The sequence below is a fragment of the Tursiops truncatus genome, chromosome 17, assembly GCF_011762595.2.
Source record: "Tursiops truncatus isolate mTurTru1 chromosome 17, mTurTru1.mat.Y, whole genome shotgun sequence".
In the NCBI taxonomy this organism is placed as follows: Eukaryota; Metazoa; Chordata; class Mammalia; order Artiodactyla; family Delphinidae; genus Tursiops; species Tursiops truncatus.
The window spans coordinates 4,936,626-4,962,624 of NC_047050.1; the positions used below are offsets into that span (position 1 = coordinate 4,936,626).

The window sequence follows — 25,999 nt, forward strand, 5'->3', positions numbered from 1 at the left end:
CTCTCAGAACTGACCAGTAGTCTTGAAGGACCCTGACCGGGTTAGGGTTTGAATAGGACTGTCACCTTCTTGTTGTAGGACTGAAACCACCATCAACGTTTGGTAACAACATTGCATGATGTTGATTCCCATGATGCATTCAAAATACTTTGTCTCCTTACTTTCATGTTTCCAAGTGTTTACTGAATCTGCTGTCAGTTGACACTATCAGAGTGTTTGAGTTATTCAAATTCACTCTATTCCCTGTTTTCTCACACATGATATTGGTTCAAATAAATGTCCTACTTCCCATATTTTTTTTAATGTTGAAAGCCTATGTGTGTGATCCCCGAGTAGCACAACTGAACGTAAACACGTTACTATTCTTCATCAAACGATCTTAAAACAAAGAGGGTACTTTCTTCCCAAATGACTGAAGTCTCCCCCCACCCATTCTAATCACAACACAGCACTCCAGCTGGTTGGAAGACGATCTTTGCGTAGTATATTCTCTTTGGAGCTCATTTGCAATATATTTCGGTTGCTAAATGTTTACCGACCTGTTGTTTCTGATCCGTTCCCTGTTCTGGACAATGTTCCAGAGGACAGCAGCCGTTTACCAGTTTCCATGCCCCTGATAAATGCCACTTGCCACTCCAGCAAAGCTACCCCTTCTGCGGGATTTGCAGTGGTAATTGAATGTCTGGATCAGGCATCTGCTCTCATGAATCCTTCCTTGGAATACATTCAGCAACCGTGTAACCTCATCTCTCTCACAAACAACACAGGCCTGGAACATCGTGATCTCTCTTATTAATTAAAGGCACAGGGAGCTTGGGATCTGCCTCTCTGAGAGATTCCAGACCAGCAAGGGCTCTGGAGAAGAGCTGGCCCAAGAATAAATGCTCGACAACCCTTTTCCTTCTAAGGGGAGATCCATCTGATTTCCTTTCATGTAAGGTAGACAGAACACACTGAGTTATAGATTTCCTCTCTGCCCTTATCATATTTCATGGGCGTCACAGCTGTGGGTATAAACATGCATGATAGGAAATCCTAAGTGATGCAGGATATTTTTGTTCAATGTTAGAACACAGAGACAAGGTTAGTGCCATAGTCTCTTTTTTCTACCATCTTTCTGGTCACGGTCACCCCAGATGCTTCTACAATACCTGCCGCATCTTTGCTCAGTGGACTCTCCCCCATTTCTTTCCCAGACTTCAAGTCCAGGAATTTCATTTTTGGTTGGACATCTCCAACTGGATTTTTACATATTTCCTCAAACTGAACATGTCCAAAATCAGAGTCATCAACTTTCTCTGAAAATTTTTTCAAAACTCCATCTTTCTGTTAATAATTATTCAAGTTATCTGTTTCTTCAGACTCAACATATGTCAAGCTTGCAACCTCTCCATTCTTGTGCATCCATGCAGCTTGTGAGGGTGAAATCCATCTTACATCTTTCCCCATCTCATACCTTCAATCCATCCCATACATTTACATCTTTCAAAACATGACCACTAGACCAGAAGCTCCACAAAGGCAGGGGCTGTTATTTTTGTGTTCATGGCTGTATTCCTGACCCAGAGGACTGTACCTGGGGCACTCGAAAGTGTCTCCTAAGTGATCTACAAGCTCCACAAATTTCTGTATGTTATTGCAGCCTGAAGAACTCCTTAGCTTGATATTCAAGATGTTCCAGGATTTAGCCCTAGTCTGTTACTCAGAATCAATTCTTCCAGAATCAGTTCTTCCAGATGCCAAGTCTAAGGTTGAATAAAACGACTAAACAATTTGCTCCACTTAAAAGTAAGTGGCACTTTTTTTTTTTCCTGCCAAAGGAGTCCTCCATGAAAGGCGGTAGCTTCAGTGGTCTATTTCCCAGACATAATGAGGAGCATAAAAAAGGAGAAGAAAGAAATATCATGATATCATTTGGACCCTTTATAAAGAGGGTGCGGTTTTAATTTGGAGCCAATCCAGGATGTAGTAAAATTGCCAAACGCTTTTCATGGTTTTGAAATAGTGAAAATTGATAATTTTGAATAAGTTAATGGGTCAAACTTACTTAGGATTTAATAAGAGGAGAAACTATGGCCAATTGTGAGGCCTGCTCATCTACACACAATTTAGCTCCACAAGTATGTACTTATTAAGTGATTCATGGGTGTTCTTTTTCATAGAAGAAATGATGCTTTTATAGCTGCTTTCTTTGGGCACAGAGGGATGGAAGTGGAGGGCAAAAAGAAAGAGAAGAGGGCGAGAGAAAGTGGGCCGTGTAGAGAAGTCACCTTCCTTCGGCACCGCTGTTAGCTAATTAGCTGAGCTTTCGGGTAGCAGGAAATAGCAGCAAATGAGACAAGTTAGCCTGGAGAGCTGACTTCACAAGTGGGCAGAGAGCGGGGTCGCCCATTTGCTGTGTGGTCAGAGGCATCAAGGACTCCTTATATCACACGGTGTCAACTAATGAATGCCTGGCAGTTTCGATGAACAATACAGTCATTGGGCTTAACGTTTTCTCTCCCATTTCGGTAGAATTACTCCTGGGTTAGGGGCACATCACTCCTCTGCAGTCATTTGTACTGTTAGGGGGGGTTCCTTTTGTGGTCGAGTCCTCAGAAACGAGAAACTTAGGCAGTTCCGTAGGAACATACACAGGACACAGTCAAGTGGGGGAAATGGTACCAAGAGGAAGTGACACTCAAACGCCATCATTTTGACAAGGGCGACTGGCTCTCCATTCATCCTTTCCATAAATGATGATTGGCCACCAGAGCACTATTTTCACATGGGCCAGCTGCAAACTTCTACAGCTGATGGAAATGTTTTTATGGAAATGGCATCAACAATACCTCTCTTTGCAAGGATAGTAAGAATGCTGAGCTTATTGGCGCATACTGGCTGTTAAAAGTCCAGATACTGTTATATCTGGTGGAAATTGACCTCTGTCTTGATCTCCCAAGTGACCCCTCACTGTCTGACACCCAGTCTCTTACCGAGAACCCACCTCCACCTCCCCAGATCCAGTGAGGGTCATGACAGGGGGTCCAGGACCTCGAAGTTAATGTTGGCGTTGGGTCTCTGTGTTTGTTCCCATGCCAGACCAGTGCTAAATATATTTTTGTCCATTGGCTTTTAACACATTTTCATTCAACCTCACAACAAGTTTTAAAATGTTCATTAACAGAAATAGAGTTACAGATGTAGAAAACAGACCTATGGTTACCAGCAGGGAAAGCGGGGGGAGGGATAAATTGGGAGACTGGGATTGACTTATACACACTACTATATTAAGTAGATAACTAGTAAGGACCTAGTGTATAGCCGTTCCTAGTGTATACCACAAGGAACTCTACTCAATACTCTGTAATGGCCTATAGGGTAAAGAATCTAAAAAAGAGTGGATACATGTATATGTGTAACTGAATCACTTTGCTGTGCACCTGAAACTAACACAACATTGTAAATCAACTATACTCCAATAAAAATTAAATGTTAAATAAAATAAAATGTTTGTTAAAAACCGTACAAGGAGACAGTGAACTGATGAGGATGATTATAATTTTTGTGGCTTTCTGTTTGAATTAAAAAAAAAAAAATCCCACAAGGACTCAGGCAAAAAATATACAAGTCAGTTTTCACTGCAGAGTAAAGGAGCTGTTACAGGAGGATTGCTGGACTGAATGTCAATATTATGACACAGTGTGAGTGTGTTTCGTGTTTGGTAATTGCAATCATGGTTGCTTTTGTCGTGGTCATCCATTTACAATGCTTGGTGTCAGTCTATTCATCTCTTGTAAAAATAAAATACCGTGTGTGTGTGTGTGTGAAAAAAAACATACAAAGAGAGAGATAAATTTAAGGAATGTATCAATTATTTCACACAAAAAAATAAAGGCTACTAGTGGGTCTTTGTGGGTTATTTTGGCCTGTTTGTATCTCAAATTTTCGTCTAGGAAACAAGCCATTAATTATGCAAATTAAGTACTACGTTAGTACTTAGAGAAAAATTATTTTGTTAGATTTTCTTCTCAAATTTAGGATTTTTAAAGTCAGTGCATTTAGCGTTTTTAGGATTAACAAGAAAGTTTGCATTCTGCCACCCAATGGTAAATCTATTTAGCTGCCTGTAACCAGGGCCCCTCTCTGGCAGCAGGAGGTTAAGAATAGAACAGGTTATCAATCGAGGTTGTAAAACTGCTTTCCTGGAAGACCTTTGTGAGTAAGAGGAGGTACCATGTGTCAGTCCTTCAACACTGAGTTTTTCAACAAAAGAGCAATCTAGTTTCTTACCCGAGGGAAACCCTGACTGATGTGGGCCCCTCGTGTGATCTGTCCATGGGAAAGGGCTGCAGGATGTTAATACTGGGTGCACATGGTCAAAGGGAAGCAGAGCACAAGCAGAAAGCAACCACAGTGATCCTGCATTGAGTCACACTGTTCCCTGCGTACCAGTCTCCGTCATCCCGGGGCCACCCTGGGTTGTAGTCGAACCACTGCCATCTGTTCCCTTGTTATATAAATAGAAAAATAGGCATTCTATTTATGAATTGGTTTTGTTGAGTGAAAGAACTAACTTGGTCCTCAGTAATTTTAGGAACAAAAAAATGGATAACCGAAGTATTTCACATGGTGCTCTGTTCCATGAAATTCCATGCCTGACCCCTTTGGGAAGGACACTGGGAAGACCTCTTTCAGTCTTCTTGGGTTTATTCCATCAACGATCTGGACACATGAGAGGAGAGGTACTGGTTAGATCCACAGGGGACAGAACGGTAAGTGTGGAGGATATGGGGGACTGACTCATCAGTCGAGTATCCCTTTCTCTCTGTGCGTCTTCCTGTACTGCACTCACTTCTTTCAGATTCTCTTGCAGCTAAGGCTCCAGGTATTCAATAATCACACACCCTCACTCAGGCTGTGTCTTTGCTGCATCCTCTCTTGTTGCTGGCAAGTATGGTCCTGAGGTATTGATACTTTTCATCTTAGCAGGCCACCCAGTGGTCAGGTACTAGTTTCAGAGATGATGTGAGGCTGATACGAGGCATCCAATTTCTGCTTATTCTGGTCTAGCAGTAAGTACTGTTCTGGAGCTAACCAATCTGTGGGCAGCTTCCTGGGCCATGCATCACAGCATTTGATTCCCTGCGTCGGACTGTGGCCAAGACAGCAGCTCCCCTGGAAAGTCAGTTCTGCAGTATTGTATTTCCTACCCCAAAATTTGTAATGCAAACCCATACTTAGGATGTAAACAACTTCTAAGAATTACAAATATTAATTTTGATGCTGTAGAAAGATTTTTTTGTTTACAAATTATACATGTTTAAATTTATTTGTTTGTTTGTTTCCCAATTTACTTTCACAAGTATTATTGAGTTACTTGATGTAGATGATCTTTTCTTTAAGGAAAAAACATTTTGTTTGGGATGTCACTGATCCTTGTTTGACTAGAGGATTGGTCCTGCATTGGTTGTTACAACTAAGCATCTCTCAACTATTTAAGTCCCTCACTGATGTTCCAGTCATGGAAACAATTTAGATGCCACACAATTGTAAGAGCTGATGCTCCAGGGAGGCAAACAAACAAAGCACTTTGAAGAGAGAATACTTAAAACAAGATTCTTGTAGCAGGACCTGATGAGAAAATGCTGTTAGTGTCTCTAACTAAAATTGAGAGAGCAAAGGAATTGTCACACAACATGCAGATTTAATTCTTGTATTCAAGAATTGTATTAAAATGTATTAAAGAAAATAATGAAATTTTGTATTGGAATAGAGGCTAATATGCACCATAAACATCTATTTGAGTGTGCTAGTGCCCTGCATGGATACTTATGGAAATCAGTAATGTTATCTGGTAAATGGCTTAGTGAGAGCCTAACTTACCAGGAGGGAAGTGGGAGAGGGAAGAAAGGAATGAAAGGTGACGACAGAACACCAGAAAAAAGCAGATTGAAAAATAACATATTTTGTTGTACTGGAAAGAAATCCCTTTGAAAGTTAACTTCTGTATTCAACTCATAATCAAAACTAGATTACCTTAGCCAAGACTTTGTATGTCTTCTTCTTTGGTACCTAGGGTTAAGAAAAAAAGAGGAAAACATGTCCTTGCAGGTTGAAGAAACTGGTTAAATGTTGAGCATGATTTTTTTAATTGAAGTATAGTTGACTTATAATATTTTGTTAATTTCTGCTGTACAGCAAAGTGATGCAGTTATATATATATATATATATACATATATATATATATATATATATATATACAGATTCTTTTAAAATATTCTTTTCCATTATGGTTTATCATAGGATATTGAATATAGCTCCCTAGGTAGGACCTTGTTGTTTATCCATTCTGTATATAAAACTTACATCTGCTAACCCCAACTCCCATGAGCAGGGTTTTTTAAAATCGATCTAGGCTCTGGTTATAAAATGTTTATGAGTGTACTTCTGTGCCTGACATTGTAATAGGAGCTTTACAAGTGTTACCAAGTAGAAGCTCATACTGCTCACCACATGACAGGCCAGTAAATTGAGAGGTGAGTTGCTGAGGCAAAAAATAGTAACTTTATTCAGAAACAGCAGACTGAGAAGATGGTGGACTAGTGTCCCAAAGACCCATCTTCCCTGAGTTAGAATTCAGGCTTCTTTTATACTAAAAGGAGAGGGGGTAAAGTCCTGGTTCCAGTCAGAGTCCAGAGGGGATGCATTCATTTCTTCTTTCCTGCAGCCATTCACAGGTGGGCCTGGTCTAGCTGTTTCCTGTGAGCTAAACAAAGGTATTTTAGCTTAACTTTCATTACATGGGAGGCAGGGTTCCCATCATGTATAATTTAAGCTTATAGGCAACACCCCCTTAGTGATTAACTTGTAGCAAAAGCAATAGAACACAAAGGTTAAAGTAAGAAGAGACAGATCCAATACGGAGTCAGATTTGTTCTTCCCTATTATGTAAGCACTGTCTTGTTTAATTGTCTCCAAACCCTTTGAGATAGATACTATTAGTATTGACATGCTATAGGTGGGAAGATCAAGACTCAGAGAGTTTAGTTCCCTTCTCAAGGTCATTTAGCAAGTACCTGGCATAGCAGAGATCAAGACTAAAGTCTGTGAGATTTCAGTTTCCAAACTATGAACCACTACATGATGCTTCTTGGTTGGGCTTGAAGTCCTGCCCAGGGCAGCTTTTTATTTCTCTTCAGGAGAATCCTGTCACCGTGATCAGTGTTAGTGCCTCAGGATCCCCAAGTCCAGACAGATATTTAAGCACTGCCTGAAGACGTATGACACTCTCTTGTGTGGGAATACCTTTGACGTGGTTTATGGATGACTCTATGGGCTTGAAAAACCACACCTGCTTCCAATCGAGAATGCTCTGGGATTTCATCAGGACATGAATCTACAACACCATTTTTGTGGGGGAAACCACTTACACTAGTCATTTGTCTCAACCACTACCATTCTGTCAAGGAAATCTCTTTTCACACCTTTCCTGGTCACCTGACTTCTGACTGGCATCTCCATTTTATATTCTAGTTCTAGAAAGAACTCTTCACAGTCCTCTGTATTCACATTCACTTGTCTGCTGTGTCCCGCTAGGTTGATCACATATGGGTCTTAGAGAAGTTTCTACAAATTTTCCCGATCCGTATTTGACTGCTCCCACCTGTGCCTCAGAAGCTGAGACCCTGCTGTCCACATCTGCCCAGTCCTTGGCATGGCACATGAAATGAGAGACCAGAGAGAGAAGGAGAAATGTTGAAACCCTGTCACCATCTAGACCAGTTCTAGGACTTGGTTACCTAGAAAGGTCAGAGGTGGAAAGAAGGGCTGGAGCCTACCTCCCAAAGGACAAGGACCCAATATTCATAACGGGTTTCCACCAGGTGACCCCAGAATCTCTGCAAAACCCAGAAAATGGCACCTGAGGGATTTGCTCATCCTAATCCCAGCTGTTTACACTCGGGTCGTGCTCCTGGATCAACCACTGGGCTGGAGCCACCCCTCTTATACTTAATCCGCTGATTTTGCTCCCATATCCTTAACGCTGCACTCTAGCATTTAACACCTGCTTCTGGCCTTTCAGAAATCCTCTGACTTATTAGGCATCATCTTTCTTGGATTATTTCGACACCTGCATTTTGGCAGTCTAAGTATCTATCCATGTCGACTTGAATGAGGAACTCTTCTCCAACCTTGAAACCATGGAACTTCTCTGTACTAGTCTGCTAGCACTGCAGAAACAAAATGCCATAGACTGGGTGGCTTAAAAAACAGACGTTTACTGCTCTCAGTTCTGGAGGTTGAGGAGTCCAAGACCAAGGCCAGCAGGTAGATTTCACTCTGATGCCTCTTCTCTGGGCTTGTAGGTGGCTGTCGTCTTGCTGTGTGCTCACATGACCTATTTTCTGTCCATGCTCGGAGAGGGAGAGAGATCTCACTTTTCCTGTTCTTATAAGGCCACCAATCCTATAAGATTAAGGCCCCACCCTTATGACCTCATTTAACCATAATTACCTGCTAAAAGGCCTGAGTCCAAATACAGTCACATGGGAGGTTGGAGTTTCAACATATGGATTTTGGGGGCAGGACACAATTCAGTCCATATCACTCGCTGATGTGGACACCCCCTGCTAATACCCCCACCCCAATCAAAGGACAATATTTAGTAATTAGACACTATTTCCCCCAATCCTGGATTTTGGTAAAAATGGAAACTTTATTGGAGGTAAATTAAGGAGCAGAAGTCAAAAGGTCTTCTGCTTGGCTAAAACAGAAGAGGGGGATGGCTTTCTATTTTAGTGGGGCTCATGAGTTAAAGAGGTCACCAGGATGTCATAGACCTGCTCCCACCCTCAGAAGGGAAGACTCTACAGCTACCCCCATACTCTGCTGGGTAACAACCCAACCGTCGGCTGTTTGCTCTCCTCTGGTAAATCATCGCTGATGGTTACTAATTGTCATGGTGAGGTGGTTGGAGCCCAGAACTCTTCTCTGGCCATTGTCATAGTTTCTCCTCACAGAATAAAAGGGGCTGCTGTGATGTTACTTACCTTCCAAAAGATCTTGGGTTCAAGTCTTGCTCTTCAGAGGAAATGTTGAAAAATGTCAGAAGTGATATGACCAAATAAAGGATTCTTTTCAGTGTTGAGGTGACGGCTGAATACACTGAGGAATCCCTAGAACATCGTACTTTTTCCAGTTACCACGATGGGACAGTGGGAATTGGGGTTGGGTCTCACTGTCCATCAGTTTGTTTTGATTTAGCTGTAGGACAAACCTTATGTTCTGGGTCTGGGAGACAACATAGTCAAAGCAAACAGATAGAGAATGTTAAAAAATAAATTATTTTTGAGGGCAGAGACTATATTTTATTCATCTTTGAACCCTCAATTCCCAATTCTTTGCTTCACAAGTGCTTGTTGCATGAATATACTCTGAATCTTTGAAGATTCAGTCCTACTATTTCGCCCTTTATTTAGTACTTACTCACTGTGGGAAAAAATATACAGTTACTGCTTCCCATTTTCTTCAAGACATGAGATACTGCTTAGTTCTAAAAAATCCTCTACTCAGGATTTTATGATTAATACTCTCAGAAGTGCAATGTTGCTATATTCTCTGGAAATGAAGCCATGTAAGGACAATTGGGAAGAAAATTATTTCACAGTGGGCGCGTAGGATGGCTTTCTGTCCACTCAAATGTGCAACTCAAATGAGTAATAACAACTTGGGCGTTGAGTGCACTCATTCGGCATTCGATAATAGCATGTTCCAAAGACACTGAGAATGGCTCATCTTTCGGGGACAATAGCTAACATATGGAGTTTCTTGAAGGGTTAGGCTATCCAGACCAGTATTAATTACAGAACATCAGGTAATTAGCATGTTTTCCCTAATGCCTAGATTCATTCTCATTTAATTTTAAATTTAAAACTATTTTCTCTTCATTCCCCTTGTTAAATCTTTCCCAAAAGTTTTAAAAAGCATATTTTTTCTGGAGAATAAAGAAACCAAAGACGTGTTCCTTGATCTGGGAAGAGTATCAGTGGGAAGATGGGACTCGGAGGTAAGAAGCCAAGATTAACTGTAATTACAGGGTGTTGTGCTGAGGGCTTGATCCCACCCTTCTTTCCCTGCTTCTGCCTGCTCTCCTGAGGCACTTCGAGTCACTCTTCAGGTATCGACTGCAGGATTTTTCTGCTTCTGTTGTTTAAAATGAGGGCTTTTTATTTATTTATTTTTGTCTCTTGAGGGAACATAATAGCCTAAATTGGATTTCTGTTGGTTCCACGTGGTCTGAATGCTTCTCTGCCTCTGACCTCCTCTGCCCCATCGCATGAGCTCCTACACCCTGATCTTGTCAGGGCCCTGGGCTCCAGAAACCTCCTTTTGCTTTAGGCTTTTTCACAGACTGGTTCTTTACCAACTGATTAATATGAAGACCTCGTCTTCTCTCCAACAAGCTGTGCAGAACGCTGTCTGCCAGCCGCACAGATCACAGGACGGCAGTGAGGGTCTCCCGGCTCCTGCAGGTGCATTTGCCTTGTTGGGTCTCCCGCTCTCTCCTCTAAGCCTCCGCAACTTTCAGTGCGCTCTGCGGAGAGCCAGATTTATGGAACCACGTAATACAGTCTGTACATCTGTATAATACTTATATATCCACGTAGTGTAATAATATCAATAGGTAGGTTTTTGTTGTTGTTTTGTTTGCTTGTTTGTTCTTCTTTTTCCATTTTGGCCCACTGCGCTGGCCTGTGAGATCTGAGTTCCCCACCCAGGGATGGAACCCATGCCTGCTGCAGTGGACGCGGGGAGTCTTAACCTCTGGACTGCCAGGGAAGGCCCGTTTTTTTTGTTTTTGTTTTTCTAACAAAAGACTCTCTTGTCCTTTGAGTTCAAAGCATCCTAATATTTCTTGTGAAAGCATCACATATTCCCCTAGATGTAGAAATCAAGGGCATTATCATTACTTTTTCTATTTTTGGCTGCATTGGGTCTTCGTTGTGGTGCGCGGGCTTCTCATTGCGGTGGCTTCTCTTGTTGCAGAGCACGGGCTTTAGGCACGTGGGCTTCAGTAGTTGTGGCACATAGGCTCAGTAGTTGTGGCACATAGGCTCAGTAGTTGTGGCTCGCGGGCTCTAGAGCGCAGGCTCAGTAGTTATGGCGCACGGGCTTAGTTGCTCCGCGGCATGTGGGATCTTTCTGGACCAGGGCTCGAACCTGTGTCCCTTGCATTGGCAGGCAGATTCTTAACCACTGCGCCACCAGGGAAGGAAGCCCTGATTACTTACTTTTTAATATAGTGCATGGAACAACTTGACATGAATCCCTTAAGCAATACAGATGGAGCACCCTCTGTGTGTCCGGCACTGCCGTGGGTCCTGGGGAGACGTGTACCCTTTGAATCGGGAAAACTGACATCAAGCAAAAAAAAAAAAAAAAATCACATGACAACATGTCAAGGGGGTAAAGATTATAGCAGAGGGAGGGACCAGAGAGGGACGGCTCATCAGGCAAGCACTCTGAGGAATGTCACTGCTGCAGGGATCTGAATCCAGGGAGCCCAGACGTGGCCCTGCTGGGGCAGATGCTTTGGGCTGGTCCCCACCTCCCTCGTCCGCCTCCAGCTGTGTGGACCCTGGAACCTGGAAGCATCTGTTTGCTCTTCCTCCTGAGGTGTCCCCCCAGGGCTGTGGGAACTCAGCCCCAGCAGGGAGTGTTGTGGGTTGGTCGTCCTCTTGAAGCAGAGGAGGTGCAAGGTGGGGTAAATGCCTTTCTTCCCCGGAAGAGACAGTCGTGCGGGGCATTTCTGAGGCTCCCGGGCGGGACCGGGCCCTCGTTGCAGGCTGCAGTTGCTCCCGCACTCTCCGTGGGCTTTTCTCCTCGCGCCCCTTCCTCGGCTCTGGGGTCCCTGATCCCTTCTAAAGAAACCACTTGCATCCGAGTCCTTATCTTAACTTCTGGGTTCGGACGAAGCCGAACCAGGCTACACGCTAATTATTTTCTTGTTGTTGTTGTTTTTCTCTTCGAAAGGAAATCCATTTTTAATGTGTATGAGTCCTACATTATTCTTCCCTTATTCGACTACCCTCTATAGACGGTGTCCCCAGTCATCCCGTTTTCCTCTCCATTACCTCATAACAACCCTTCCCCATTTTCTTCTTCTTCTCCTCCCCTCCCCCTCTCCTCCTCCTTCAACAATTAAACATCAAAGGATAGAGACTCTTACTACTAGAGCCCGAGGCATCTTCTTCAGACTTTAAAAACCAGGGTAACGATTTATTTGAGTATTGAACACCATGGTACCATGTAACGTCATGCCCTTCTGCAATGTCTAAATATAACGGTGAAACATGGTCATTTATAAAGAGAAGCAGAGACAGCCTGCCCAGATATAGACCGTAGTACCATTCATTAATACTTGTTGAGTACTAAGTACACAAAGCAGTTGCTCCTTTATAGGCCGGCAAAGAGCAAATGCCAGTTTCATGGAAGGAAGGGCAGCTTCGCCCCGGGCTGGACGGGCCCACGAGCGTGCAGTCACAGGCTCCGTTTGCAACCTCTGCAGAAACGGGACACCACTCAGCAGTTCTGGGAAACGAGTCTATCTTCCCGAGCTAATCAAATACCTCACAGTGCGTCCCAGAGGGACTCGCTGCGTGAGAAGTGAAAAGTCCTCCACGTTTCCGTGCGTGCTAACGATCAAGAGGAACCTTTCAAAATCCGTATAAATAAGAGCATAGGCGAAGGTTTTACAGCCATGGGGTGACCCTCCTGGGTCAGTAATAGCTCCCGGAATACGGAAACATAGACTGAAGCTCTGCGTGACGGAGCACTTTTCCTAAATGGGGATTTCAACCGGAAGAAAGGTGTGTGGGTAGTAATACAGCGTTCTTCAACACGCAGCCGCTAAATCTTCAAGTAACTCCGAAGAAGAAGTAATTTGTGGTTCTTGTTATGTACTTTTTGTTTAAAATCTCCTCCCGTGATGAAGGCTTGTCCTTGCTCTTGTAGGTTCATGAAGAGAACCATGCGTTGCCGTGGAAACTAGGATGAGGGGTGTTGAGAAGTGGAACCTGGGAAGTAGGGGAGGTGCCGTGCAGCAACCAATGGGGCCACAGAGTGTCCCCAGTTCAGGGGAGCGGGGGGCCTGGGCGCACCCCAAGGTGTCCAGACGGAGTCAACTGCTCGCTTTTTTTAAAAAACGGGACCGAGATCCTCCACACTGGAGTGCGTGACACTGTGATGGAGACCTAACAGCTGCAGGGGCTGCTCTGCCCTGGACAGGTGGCCAGTCTGAAGCAGGTATGAGGTGTGGCTGGCAGGAGGGACTTCATGGAAGCGCCAGGGAGGAGGGGTGGAAGAGGAAGAACAGACAGTTTTCTGTTGTGGTTGTGGGAGGTTGGCTTTCTGGTTGCGGGAGGCTCTGGAGCCTGCCCTGAGGACACACCCACATTCAAGGCTGAGATGGGACCCTTGTGGTCTGTGCCAGGCCGGCCTTGACTCTGTTCCTTGCTGTCTGTTTGAGGAGCCCCTTTCAGCAGGCATGGGACTTGGGGATTCTGCAGTAGCAGAAACAAATGCCTGGTGGCTCGTAGCATCTTGTGAAATTATAGCATCGTCATGGTGCCCACAGCACTTTGGGAGTTAGAAGTGAATGTCCACCACCCAGTCCCAAATGAATGATCTGAGCAAAGACTAAAAAAGAGAAAACCCTGTGCTTACTCCTGTCACCTGCACTTTTCACTTGGAAATACCTGTCCTGGCAGGCACCCTCCTCTTTTCTTTTCCTCGGTGAGGTCCTGGCTTCTAAGGATGTTCAGTACGACATCTTGGCCTCAAATAGTTTCCCAAGTTTGGTACCGAGGTCTCAGAAAGTGCAAATCGGTGAGATACACATATTCTGGCTTCTCTTATCTATATCATTCCTCACTGGGGGCTACAGCGGACCCAGGACGGCTCCTCAGTGGAAATCTCTTATGTGAACAGCACATTTAACATTCCCATATAGGTCATTACAGAGCACTGAGGAGCGTTCCCTGTGCTCTACAGTAGGTCCTTATTTGTTACCTATTTTATATACAGTAGTGTGTATATGTCAGTCCCAGTCTCCCAATTTATCCCTCCGTCCACTCCCCCACCTTCCCCCTTGGTAAACATAAGTCTGTTTTCTACATCTGTGACTCAATTTCTGTTTTGTAAATAGGTTCATTTGTGCCATTTTTTAGCTTCCACATGTAAGTGATATCACATGATATTTGTAGAAATGGGTTTTCTTGTCTTGCACCTTGGCTGTTGCCTTGCTAGACGGACGTACCAGGGAGCACCAGACAATTTAGCTTGACCAGAGACAGCATGCTTAACTTCTCTTATTTTTTGTTTTTATTCTTTGTGTTTTTATTTTTTCTTTTTTGTTCCCTCTCAGGGGGAATTATATAGTTAAAAAAAGGAGTAGTAACTTCTTTACCTAAATATATGATTGGAATAAAAATTAGAACAAGAATTAAGTATTAGTGAAAAGGATACCAGATTAAAACTAGGTATTATCTTTTCGGAATCATCTTTAGTAGTAGGGTTTAATTATTTTAATGAATGCCAACTTATCTGAGTCTCAGATAACTCTTCCACAGAAATCTTAACTAAAACACTAATCTCCCTCTGCTAGCAGGATGTGGAACCTGTGGTGAATGTTCAAGAAGGAATAACCCCATGAGTGCTGTGAAGTGTAAAGCTAATAAAACGAGAGTAAAGCCACAGGGAGAAAGATAGTAAATGCAACAGAGTGCCAGTGAAAAGATAGAATCAAAACAAATGAAACCTTCTTGTTCTTGTGTTGAAGTTCCCAGAAGTTGCATGGAGATGGGAGAAAGCCTGTCCAATGCATTCAGAGATTTGAAATTTCAGTGAAAGTTGAGCTGCCTTGTGTGGATTTTTGCATTACTTAAAATGTTACTTTTACGTTTGAGCTCTATTGTTTTTATCAGAGATACTTTTTATTAGCCACGTGGTTAGGTCAGGGTTTTGCTCTTTGGGATGATAGCAAAGATGACTGACCAAACAAATGAACCCTGGTGACCTAAAGTTCACTGGGCAAAACTAAATTTGAAGTACAGAAGAGATCGGTATTAAATCAAACTTCACTCAAGAAAACTGAGTTTTAAATTCAGGAGAGATCATCTCTAAACAATAAAAACCCTGGGACCAGTGACAAATAATTAAGGTAGGAATTTTAGAGTCTGAAGTAGAAAGCAAGCACTATGGTTCCCGCTTCTGTAGACCGGGCTCCATGGTAGGCAGTTTCATAGATTAACTACTACAGCCTAGATGCTGCCAATGTTACAGATGAGGAAAATGAAGCTCTGAGGGGACCTTATCTTGAACTTCATGCCTAATAAATACCTGTAGCTGGATGTACACCAAGATCCATTTGGCCCAAAGTCCAGTACACTGGGTGAAAATGAGGGGAGGCTGGCGGCCAGTAAGGGTAGGGAGACTGTCAGGGTTGCCAGCAGTTGTCTTCCTGTGTGGTTTGCTTTCTAACTCTTCAACTCAAGTCTATGCTCCAGGAGATTGCTGGATCTTTTTTACATGATGAAGGGTCTCCACTGGAAGACCCCTACGTCTCCAGACTCTCAGACAAAGCTGCAAAAGTCGATGAGACATGGTGACTCCCATCCACTCTCTCAGTGATGTCTGGTTCCAAAGGCATCTAGGTAGCATTTGAGCTCCACACAGGTAATTTGCATGGGGTCACCTTTGCTTCAGTGCTGGTTGGCGAATTTCCTGTCCATGGCTGGCAGCTATGAGGACTAACTGGTACCCACCGGTGATTAGGAACCATCCTTTCTTATTCTCGTGGAGTGAAATTGGAAAAACCAAATACACTTCTCTCCTCTGTGGTATTTGATACAGACTGCTGACCTTTTCGTAGTGCTTCAGTGAGTTTCCTTGGGCATTAATTTTGTTTGACTGCTAAGTTTCTGTCTTGGTTCCACGGTTTATGTATTTCTGTGGGTTCTGCTCCTGCAGTCACACGGAGCCTAACTAATGACCAGTCCTTTCACGTTGTCTTTGTTCTTTCACAGAGGATTTGGCTCCAGAGCTGACCATCCTGAACTCTTTTAAAACCGTGTCTGAGAAAAAGAGAACATTAAAAAAAATGTCAAGTTAGCATGTAGTCATTGTGGACCTAGTTACTTTCATAGGCAGAGAGCACTTACAGGCTAGAGTTTTCCTCACCGCACATCACAGTCAGATTTATTCAGTTTTAAGTGATTATGAGTCAAAATGGAAAGTGCTGGTAATCCCCCCTTCCCTAACTGCCACCCACCCATCTGCAGCTTATCCTATTTGTTCCATACATTTATAAGTGATTGAAAATAAAGGCCACTCTTCATTCTTCCCATCTGAAACAAGGTTCCTCGACAAATAAGCTTACAGATCATCAAAAAAAGAATGTAGAATAGTTTTATAGGGGGAAAACCCAAAACCATGATTTTGGGCTACTTCTCCATACAAATTACTAGGGGATAATTTTACTCTTCCTAATCTGGTTGCAGCCCCCTGTCCCTACTGCACTGTCTGGACCTCCTTCCCTTCACTTTTTACCCTCCCTCTGAGCTATTGAATTACTGGGTTCTTTACCTAGTCCCAAGATAGGGATGAATATCACCTATTGCATTACTTAGTGTTACTACAGAGTGATGGTGGTCTCATGGCTCTTAAAGATAAGAATAATTTGTTATTTAGTTTCTTTTTAAAACAGTGTTTTAAAATCACTAGTGTTAATCTTTCATCTATGTTAAATGGAAATATTAATGTGTTATGTAAGTGCACTTCCAAGTTACAAATTTTATAACAGTTTTATATGTAGAAATTCACCACCTGTGTTTATTTGGTATTCCTATTTAAAGAATTTCTTTTTAAAAATTGCTAAACCACATGACGCAGAGGCAATGCTGTACAGAGAGCCACTGAGTAATTATCAAGGAATAATAGCTTCTTTTACATGAACTGTCTTTCTGGACTTGAGAAAAGAATGGGACTTTGTTGAGAGGCCAATCTAAAAAAGTACCATAACTAACAAATGCTATTCATATAGCCTTTAGCTGTTTGTGTAGGTTATAACCAGAATTAAAGGAAATTTCATGAATAAAATTGCACCTTCTTATTAAGACTTCAAATTATGTTGGACAATTACCTCTAATTTATTTAAAATAGGAGTGAAGTTTTGCATAAATTCTGCATGCAGCACCACTAGCTTACTTTTGTTCCTTGTTACAAGCAAGGATATTTGAAAATTGTAGCTGAATGCTATCAAAATGACAAATTTTCCTCCAGTGTGAATTGAGGTTAATTCTCTAATTCTTTGAACTTTTTATACGACACAGTGTGTTCTTAACTAAGATAAAGCTAAGAGTCTTTAGAGCTAATAGGGAAATTAGAGTTTAGTCCTGTCTTCTCCTTTTGAAGAACATGCATCTGAGGTTGGTGGCACATCTGGGGTATCCCGGGTAGACCAGTAGACTCAAATCCCAGGAAGCAGGAGCAAGTTCCACACTCTTCCCTTCGCGTGTGTCCTCCATGGATGTGGAAGAGTTCCTTCTGCACATTTCCTTTATTTTCCATTTCATTGCCTCTGCCCACACTGAAGTTCTCATCATCTATTGTTGGATGTAGTTTAGTCCTTTCTATTATGTGGCGCCATGTCAAGAGCACAGTAAAGATTGTACTGATTTGTTACCAAAAATAACAAGTTTATCTTTATTCTGTCTAAAAAGACAACTAAACTATCACTAAATGCCAGGACTCTCTTTAAAGAAAACCACTTTGTGATGTAACGGAATAGCTACTCAGCAAATGGTTTCTGAGTTAATGAATGAATATAACATTCTTTTAAAATTTTCTTTTTGAAAGAGTATGAAGTGGTTTGCCTATATATTTCTAGTTAAACTCATTCTCCATGGTATTTCCAGCTATCCTTTCAAAATGTGTTTCTGGTTATACCATTGCTCTCTGTATATACCTTCCACTGTTCCAATGAGTAGAGTCTGAATACTTCAGGACGGCATAAGCAACATTTTATACAGCGGCATAAGACAGTGGTAGACCGTACACTCTGGGTGAATACCTAGAAAATCAAGGCTGGATCAACACGAAGTTGGGACAATTATTGAAGTGTAGTTAGATTTCACTTACTTCTTTAGTAGTTTTTTAAATAAAAAGCTATATAGGGCTTCCCTGGTGGTGCAGTGGTTGAGAATCTGCCTGCTAAGGCAGGGGACACGGGTTCGAGCCCTGGTCTGGGAGGATCCCACATGCCGTGGAGCAACTAAGCCCGTGAGCCACAACTACTGAGCCTGCGCGTCTGGAGCCTGTGCTTCACAACAAGAGAGGCCGCGATAGTGAGAGGCCCGCGTGCCGCGATGAGGAGTGGCCCCCGCTTGCCACAACTAGAGAAAGCCCTCGCACAGAAACGAAGACCCAACACGGCCAAAAATAAATTAAACAAAAAAAAGAGCTATATAGGTGTGACTCTAGTACTCTTTTCCAGTGCATTAACAATGTGATCTCAGACCAAAGTCCAGTTTGTATTGGAATTTGTTTTAAAAGACACAATACATGTCGCTTGCAAACTTGTATGAGCTATTGTTTTATTTCTTGAGAGTGTCTGAATCTTTAGCTGAACAAATGTCAGAATTTGTCAATTCTCCTTAAAGCAGGAAAAAAAAACAAAACAACAATAACAGTTAAAACAGAGGGATGAACTTGAAGTTATATCTAGATCTGGGAGAGGTTAGTATATATGAAAAATATTCTCACAAAGAAGTATTTTAAAAAATTTAAAATCTGGTCATATTGGTATCTTTTTTGGTGATAATTAGTTTTCTTGACAGTATAAGAATTGATTGGCTTTTTATTGAATTTTCTGCCTGATTCTATATAGCTGAAATATACCCTGCTCAATCTTTAATCATTGTTTTCTTTAGTTTAATAGTTGGGTACCATTATATGAATACTCATTTTCTTCTGTTGACTTTGTGGGTAGATGTTCTCAGATTTCTCTGAGTCTAATGGAAGATGAAAGATATTCTTTTCTCTCCTTTCATGAAGCCTTTGGCGTCATCCTTCCATAGATTAGGATATCAGACTGTACTTCTAAGGTTTTTATACTGGAAGATGATAAAAAATAACGCACAGACGTATAGATAATTGAGAAGATGGCCAAATCCCCTGACCTGGGCTGAGAACAAACACCCCTCCTCAAACCCCTTAGTTGTTTGATGCCCCTGTGAGCAATTCCATTGAGTCCGATGACATATATTGAAGAGATAGCATACTTCTAACATCATACCTATATTTCCATTATCATCATATTATACCCTTATTATAGGAAATGTTCTCTTTTTTACTTAGATACTTGACTTACACTAGAATCATAAGAAATATGTCTGATAAAATATACCCTATATAGAGTAAAAAGCAGAGGTTTCTCTAATTTCTAGAAAAATAGAAATAGAACTCGCCTCTATGAAATCAAAGAAAAACACTCTGTTGCCCCATAAAACCACATTCTATGAAGCAAGTTCAGCTAAATAAATGGTTGGAGGCATAAAAATCTAAACGTCTCAGACGGATGATCTGGAAATCATTCTGTTCTCTCTCTTTACCTGGATCCCTTTTCCCCTTCCAACTCCGTTCCCCCTGGCTCTGGGGCAAACCTAACATTTATGGGTCCAAATATCGGTAGTCCCTGGGAAGTATGGTGGTAGCTGGCCCCAAACCCATAGAACGTACAACGTCAGGAGTGAACTCTAATGTGAACTCTGGACTGTAGGTGATAACGAGGTGTCAGTGTAGGTTCATCAACTGCAGGAAATGTGCCACCCTGGTGAGGGATGTTGATAATAGGGGAAGTTGTGCATGTGTGGAGGCAGAGGGTATAAATGGGAAATCTCTCTACCTTCTGCTTCATTTTGCTATGAACCTAAAGCAGCTCTAAGAAATAAAATCTATTTAAAGAAAATGAGGCCAAGGCCCTAGGTCCTGGCCCTGCTGTGAACTGTTGTAGAATGTCAACAGGTTAACACTTGGGGTTCTCCCTCCTAACATCTCCCGTGGAGTTGGCTAACCACCTATTTCGGAAAGGCAAGGAACAGAATGCCTCTTAGAATGCTGAGAATAAATGTTTAACAAAATTATTCTTTTTCAGGGAGTGACTCTTGTCTTTCTATTTGGCTGAATGTTCCTTAAGGGCACAGACCACACCTTATACTTAGAATATGCGGAGTAGACTTAGCATCTCAATGGAATCTGTTCCGCAGGAATTTGCATTGGTACAAGGTAGCTATTATCTTGGTTAGAGTTGCAAGTGTCCAGAAAATCTGTATCCCTTGAATTAAAATAAATAAATGGCCAGATGCCTGGGGAGGGAGTAAGAGGAGGACTCGGCGTGTGTGCAGACTTGTGCCTGAGGTGGCAGGAATAAGACGGTAGTGTTCCCACGTCACATGCCTCTCAGAGCCGAAAGAGGGCGCAGCTGCAGCCACTCCACCTGCTGAAAAGATCACGGAACTTGAAGTCAAAGGGCTTACGTCAAAGATTTTTGCAGAATGGAAACAGACTGTAATCCCATGGAGCTGAGCAGCGTGTCAGGATTTGAAGAAGATGCAGAGCTTAATGGCTTTGAAGGATCTGATATGAAAGACATGAGGCTGGAAGCTGAAGGAGTTGTAAATGATGTTCTCTTTGCAGTTAACACCATGTTTGTCTCAAAAACCCTGTGCTGTGCAGCCTATATCAATGTGGAAACAAGACAAAGGAATAGCTACTGTCTGGAGCTCACTGCAGCAGGGCTCGGGGTGGTAGGTTGTGCTTTCGACCAGGTGGACGATCATTTACAGACTCCCTCCCATCCTTGCTGGATGCGCTCAGCCCTGCCTACCGGGAAGCAGTTGGAAATGCAGTCCTTCAAAGACTTGAAACTGAAAAGGGATGGACAGTCACGATAAGTTCTTTCCTGTTGGAGGGGCTGTTGATGGTACACATGTTGACATAAAGCTTGAAATTCTTGCAGATGGTCATAGTAGAGAATGCATCTTTGATTTTGTGTCTTTATCATTTTTTGCTTCACATTTAGGCTTTTGATTGAGAACTTTATTGACTAACAAATTGTGTTTCTCAGTTTCTGATTCGTTAAGGAAATCCTGAGGCCATTGCTGTGATGCCATCATTAAGACATTCAAATTTCTTCATATTAGTATCTCTGGCATTCTGAAAACCTAATCAGTACTTCATTCTCTTATTACAGGACTTTGATGCTGCCAGCACTTTCTTTCACATAGGCAATTCTAGATTTGCATGGTCATATAGGAAATAAACTAACTTCAAACTTTGATTCAGCTTGCTAAATCAGGGGTTTACTGCCAGCTTGGGCTGACTTTGTAGTAATTATTTTGCTACTAGCCTTACTGGAAACAAATTATCAACTAGTTTCCCCTGCACAAGTTTTGAAATTCACTGCTTCATTTAATCTATTTATATTATTAATATGGACTGATAAAAATGAATTAAGTGTATATTATATAGCTAGTGTTACATGAAAAACAGGTACTCAGGGGGCTTCCCGGGTGGCACAGTGGTTAAGAATCCACCTGCCAATGCACTGGACACGGGTTCGAGCGTTGGGGAAGATTCCACGTGCCGCGGAGCAACTAAGCCCGTGCGCCAGAACTACTGAGCCCGTGTGCTGCAACTACTGAGACTGCGTGCTGCAACTACTGAAGCCTGCGTGCCTAGAGCCCGTGCTCTGCAGCAAGAGAAGCCACCGCAATGAGAAGCCCATGAACCGCAACGAAGAGTAGCCCCCGCTGGTCGCAACTAGAGAAAGCCCGCATGCAGCAACAAAGACCCAATGCAGCCAAAAATAAATAAATAAATAAAATAGAAAGAAAAACAGGTACTGAAATAGTACTGTATTCCTTGCTTGCACCAGCAGGCCAACTAAGAGGACAAACCATTAGCAAATGAATGTAACAATTACTTGTTTCCAAGATATTTAAGCACATAAGCAAATACAGGAACAGGCTCCACTCTTTTCCTAACAAAAAGCATCTTCAATGTGTGTGATTTAAAAGAAAGAAGACTCTGATTTCCTAGAAAACAATATTTTGGCCTGTGTTGATTCTTATTATGAATGTTTGTTTGCATAATGTACAGTATATATTCAGAAGGTATTTTTGCTTCAATGTTTCCTTTCTATAATGTAGTACTTTGGTATTCCCACAGCACTCCTTCACCAGCAGATGTACACTGTTTTGTCTCAGTGGTAAATCTACAATGTCATATGAGTGCATTGTATGGGTTTGAAATCAGAGGATGAATGAAGCATTCAGAGACTTAATATTTGAAAAAGGGAGACTCTGTATTTTATATTTTATTACAGGTACTAATATTTATAAAAATAAACTATACCATGCTGCTACATGTTTATTTATTTTTTTTTTTAAGAAACTTCTTATTTACTTATTTATTTAGTTATTTATTTATTTATTTTTGGCTGTGTTGGGTCTTCGTTTCTGTGCGAGGGCTTTCTCTAGTTGCGGCGAGCGGGGACCACTCTTCATGGCGGTGCACAGGCCTGTCACTGTCGCGGCCTTCTCTTGCTGCGGAGCACAGGCTCCATACGCGCAGGCTCAGTAGCTGTAGTGCACGGGCTTAGTTGCTCCACGGCATGTGGGATCTTCCCAGACCAGGGCTCGAACCAGTGTCCCCTGCATTGGCAGGCAGATTCTCAACCACTGTGCCACCAGGGAAGCCCCTGCTACATGTTTTTAAGTACATGTTGAATAATAAGGCTTGGGGAGTTGTTTTTTTAATATTAGTCTAAAGCAGCAGCTATAGAAATGTTGAACTAAAATTCTACATCTGGACACACCTTCATAATTTGTCATTTGAAGACTTTTTAAAATCATTATTAAATAATAAGTACTTTTAGGCTCTGAAGATCATGTAGACCAGAGCAAGTTAAAGTTTGGCTTGGGTCACTCTTCATTGTCAGAGTTTATTGGAATGCTTAAATTATGTTTGATAAATGAACATTCATCCTCATCTTTATTTTCAGATGCTTAAGTGTTTGGGTAACGAAGTCTAACTTCAGGTTGAACTTTCTCATGCTTAATCGCAGGCTAAATGTAAAGGATATTTGTAAAGTTTGAATAAAATTCTGTTTACTAATTTTGAGATAAATATGAAGAAAAGTGATTGTATGTTTAAAAATGGAAAGTGTTCATTTTGTGATAAATGTTTGATTCCAAGAAAAATAAAATAAATAAATGATACAGACAAAACAATCATAGAAGAGGAAGTTCTAGTAAATTTAAAGGGAAAATAACAAGGAAGAAAGTGAATGGACTATTCACTGAGCTTAGATATCTGTAGACCAATGTACAAAGTACAGGTAATAAACACATAGAATTCAGTATAATAGCTTAGGTGTATTGAGACTTAGAGATGATGCTTGAGTAGAATCTGGGAACACTTAAAAAGGGAAAAAAACAGCAGTAGATTATGTTGGTAGAGCTTTTTTTTTTTTTTTTTTTTTTTTTTGCGGTACGCGGGCCTCTCACTGTTGTGGCCTCTCCCGTTGCGGAGCACAGGCTCCGGACGCGCAGGCTCAGCGGCCATGACTCACGGGCCCAGCTGCTCCGCGGCATGTGGGATCTCCCGGACCGGGGCACGAACCCGCGTCCCCTGCATCGGCAAGCGGACTCTCAACCACCGCTCCACCAGGGAAGCCCTGGTAGAGCTTTTTATATTCAAACATCTTTTACATACATTATCATCACATTTCATCTTCAGTAGTTCTCGGAAGAAATCAGGAAGCATTACAATTTGCATTTTAAAGATGAGGAAAGTGAAGATGAGAGGAGGAGGTTTTCAAAGGTCACAGAGCTGGGGAGTGAGTCAGTAATAACCCTGATCTGTTCCCATCTAAGAATCCGGAAGGCACATCCCTGATGGAAGACCATACTTTCCAACATAGGAGCATAGTGTCTGGCATTTGAGTAAGCCTCAGAGGAAAGAAGAGACAAGTATTATTGAGGAGGGGTATGTCAAAGACCTCACTCAGGTAGACATTTCAACTTAGAGATTCTCCCATCTTACAGGCAGGGTGGATGTACTATCCTAATATTAGTTACATAGTTGGCAGAGATAAAATGAACCAGTACCAAGAGTTATGTATCATCTAGAAGTAGCAGAATGTCTGATAAATTCTTGGTTGTCTTCTTGGCATTTATGTCCTTCATTTATGTTGAGTAAATTGTGATCAAAACTATTGCTATAATCGTGATAGCGACTATCAGTTGAACTTGAAAGAAAGTGAAAATGTCACAGACATCACATTAACTGGGCAGAAATAAACTGCCTCTGGAGACAGGTATTTGAGATTGAAAGATGTTCAAAGAAGAGTCACAAGACCATATTCTGGCGCTCTCCAAAGTTCTGGGATTAGAGTCATACAGTATAAGTTCAATTAATATATTGGATTGAATGAGTTAGTGAATGACATAGAGTTTTATTGCTTGACAAAATCCTGTTCATCTATAAGCTACTAGTTAAGGAAATGGAGGATATATCTTAACTGTCTTATCTCTATCATTTTATCATTAAAAGTATCCCTGAGTGATGCATGTTACCAAAACTTTGTGTCATTATTTTAAAAAACAATGTGATACATATTATTTTCAGAGTAAGTGATATTAAATATTAATTGACATCAGTATAAAGCCTTCTTCAGAGAAACCTGACTTTCATTCCAATTTGTTTTCTCATACGTATCATATTAGAATGTGTTTCCTTACTTTTATATTTGTTAATAATATGCAGTTATCCAAGAACAAAGAAAAATTGATTCCACCAGTGATGGTCCTTGGTTGCAACTTTGCTTCACATTTCACAGTAATGATGTAAAATTGTATTTAATACTATTTTTTGCCATTGCACGCATGGAAGAGGTTTAAATGCAGTGGATGTCAACCAAGTAGGGGGGTGTGTGTGTGTGTGTATACGGTGTGTGTACATGTGGTACGTGTGTTTGTGTGTGTGTAAGAGGCATAGCAAATACATATAGGTTTATAAAATCTTGAATTACATTTCCATTTCTTTCCAATGTGAAGAAACACCAGGATGAACAGGCTCTGGTAGCTGAGGTCTATTAATCATGTTAGACAGGAAGGACGTGACGCTTCCCATGTGAGTTCTTCGAATTGTATTAATTACAGAGTCATTACTACACTCCAGCATGGTGCTCCTGTGCTCTGCTGTCTGTTATCCACAACACAAATTCAAGTGTAGCCCCATCAGATGCTTTCTGAACACCATCTAATTAGACCTGTGACATGGTAGCATGTAGGGAAGTTGATCAATGGGAAGAGTTCGAGGATAAATTACTTTTGTCTAAAGAATATTAGTATTGTCTCCCTGGCTAGAAACATAACTGTGATGGTAGAGATAGAATAAATCAATGATAAAAGTCATCATTGCCTTAGATCTTTTCAAATGAACTCAGTGTGTTTGTTATTTGTTACGTTTGTGAGCAGAATGGAAAAACAGGCTGAGAGGAGAAACAGAGTAAACACAGATTTGGGGCTGATTTCAGTAGACTGATTTTCTTTTGTAAGTGTTTTCAATGTACAGAAACATTCATCAATTATGGCCAAACATCTTGATAAATTTCACAAACAGAAAATACCCATCCAATTGGCAACCATATCAAGAAACTGAACATAACCGCCTCCCAGAGTCCCGCCCTCAGCCCCTGTCTAGCCACTAACCCCACCCACCATATACGCCATCTTGACCTCTAACCTCATAAATTTATCTTGAGGCTGGCATTATTCTGGGGGTGGATAACTGCAGGTAAAACAAAAGTAGAAAATACGTATTCAGAGAGCTTAGGATTTACTATCCCCTAAAGAGCAAAAATAATTTGTGAATTGTGAGTTGGTTTTGGTTT

General features: G+C 41.7%; 1 pseudogene; it reads left to right on the forward strand.

The window, feature by feature from the left end:
• The first annotated feature begins 20,594 nt into the window (after positions 1-20,594).
• Positions 20,595-20,993, forward strand: LOC101338794 (GSK3B-interacting protein pseudogene; annotated as a pseudogene).
• The last annotated feature ends 5,006 nt before the right edge of the window (positions 20,994-25,999 follow it).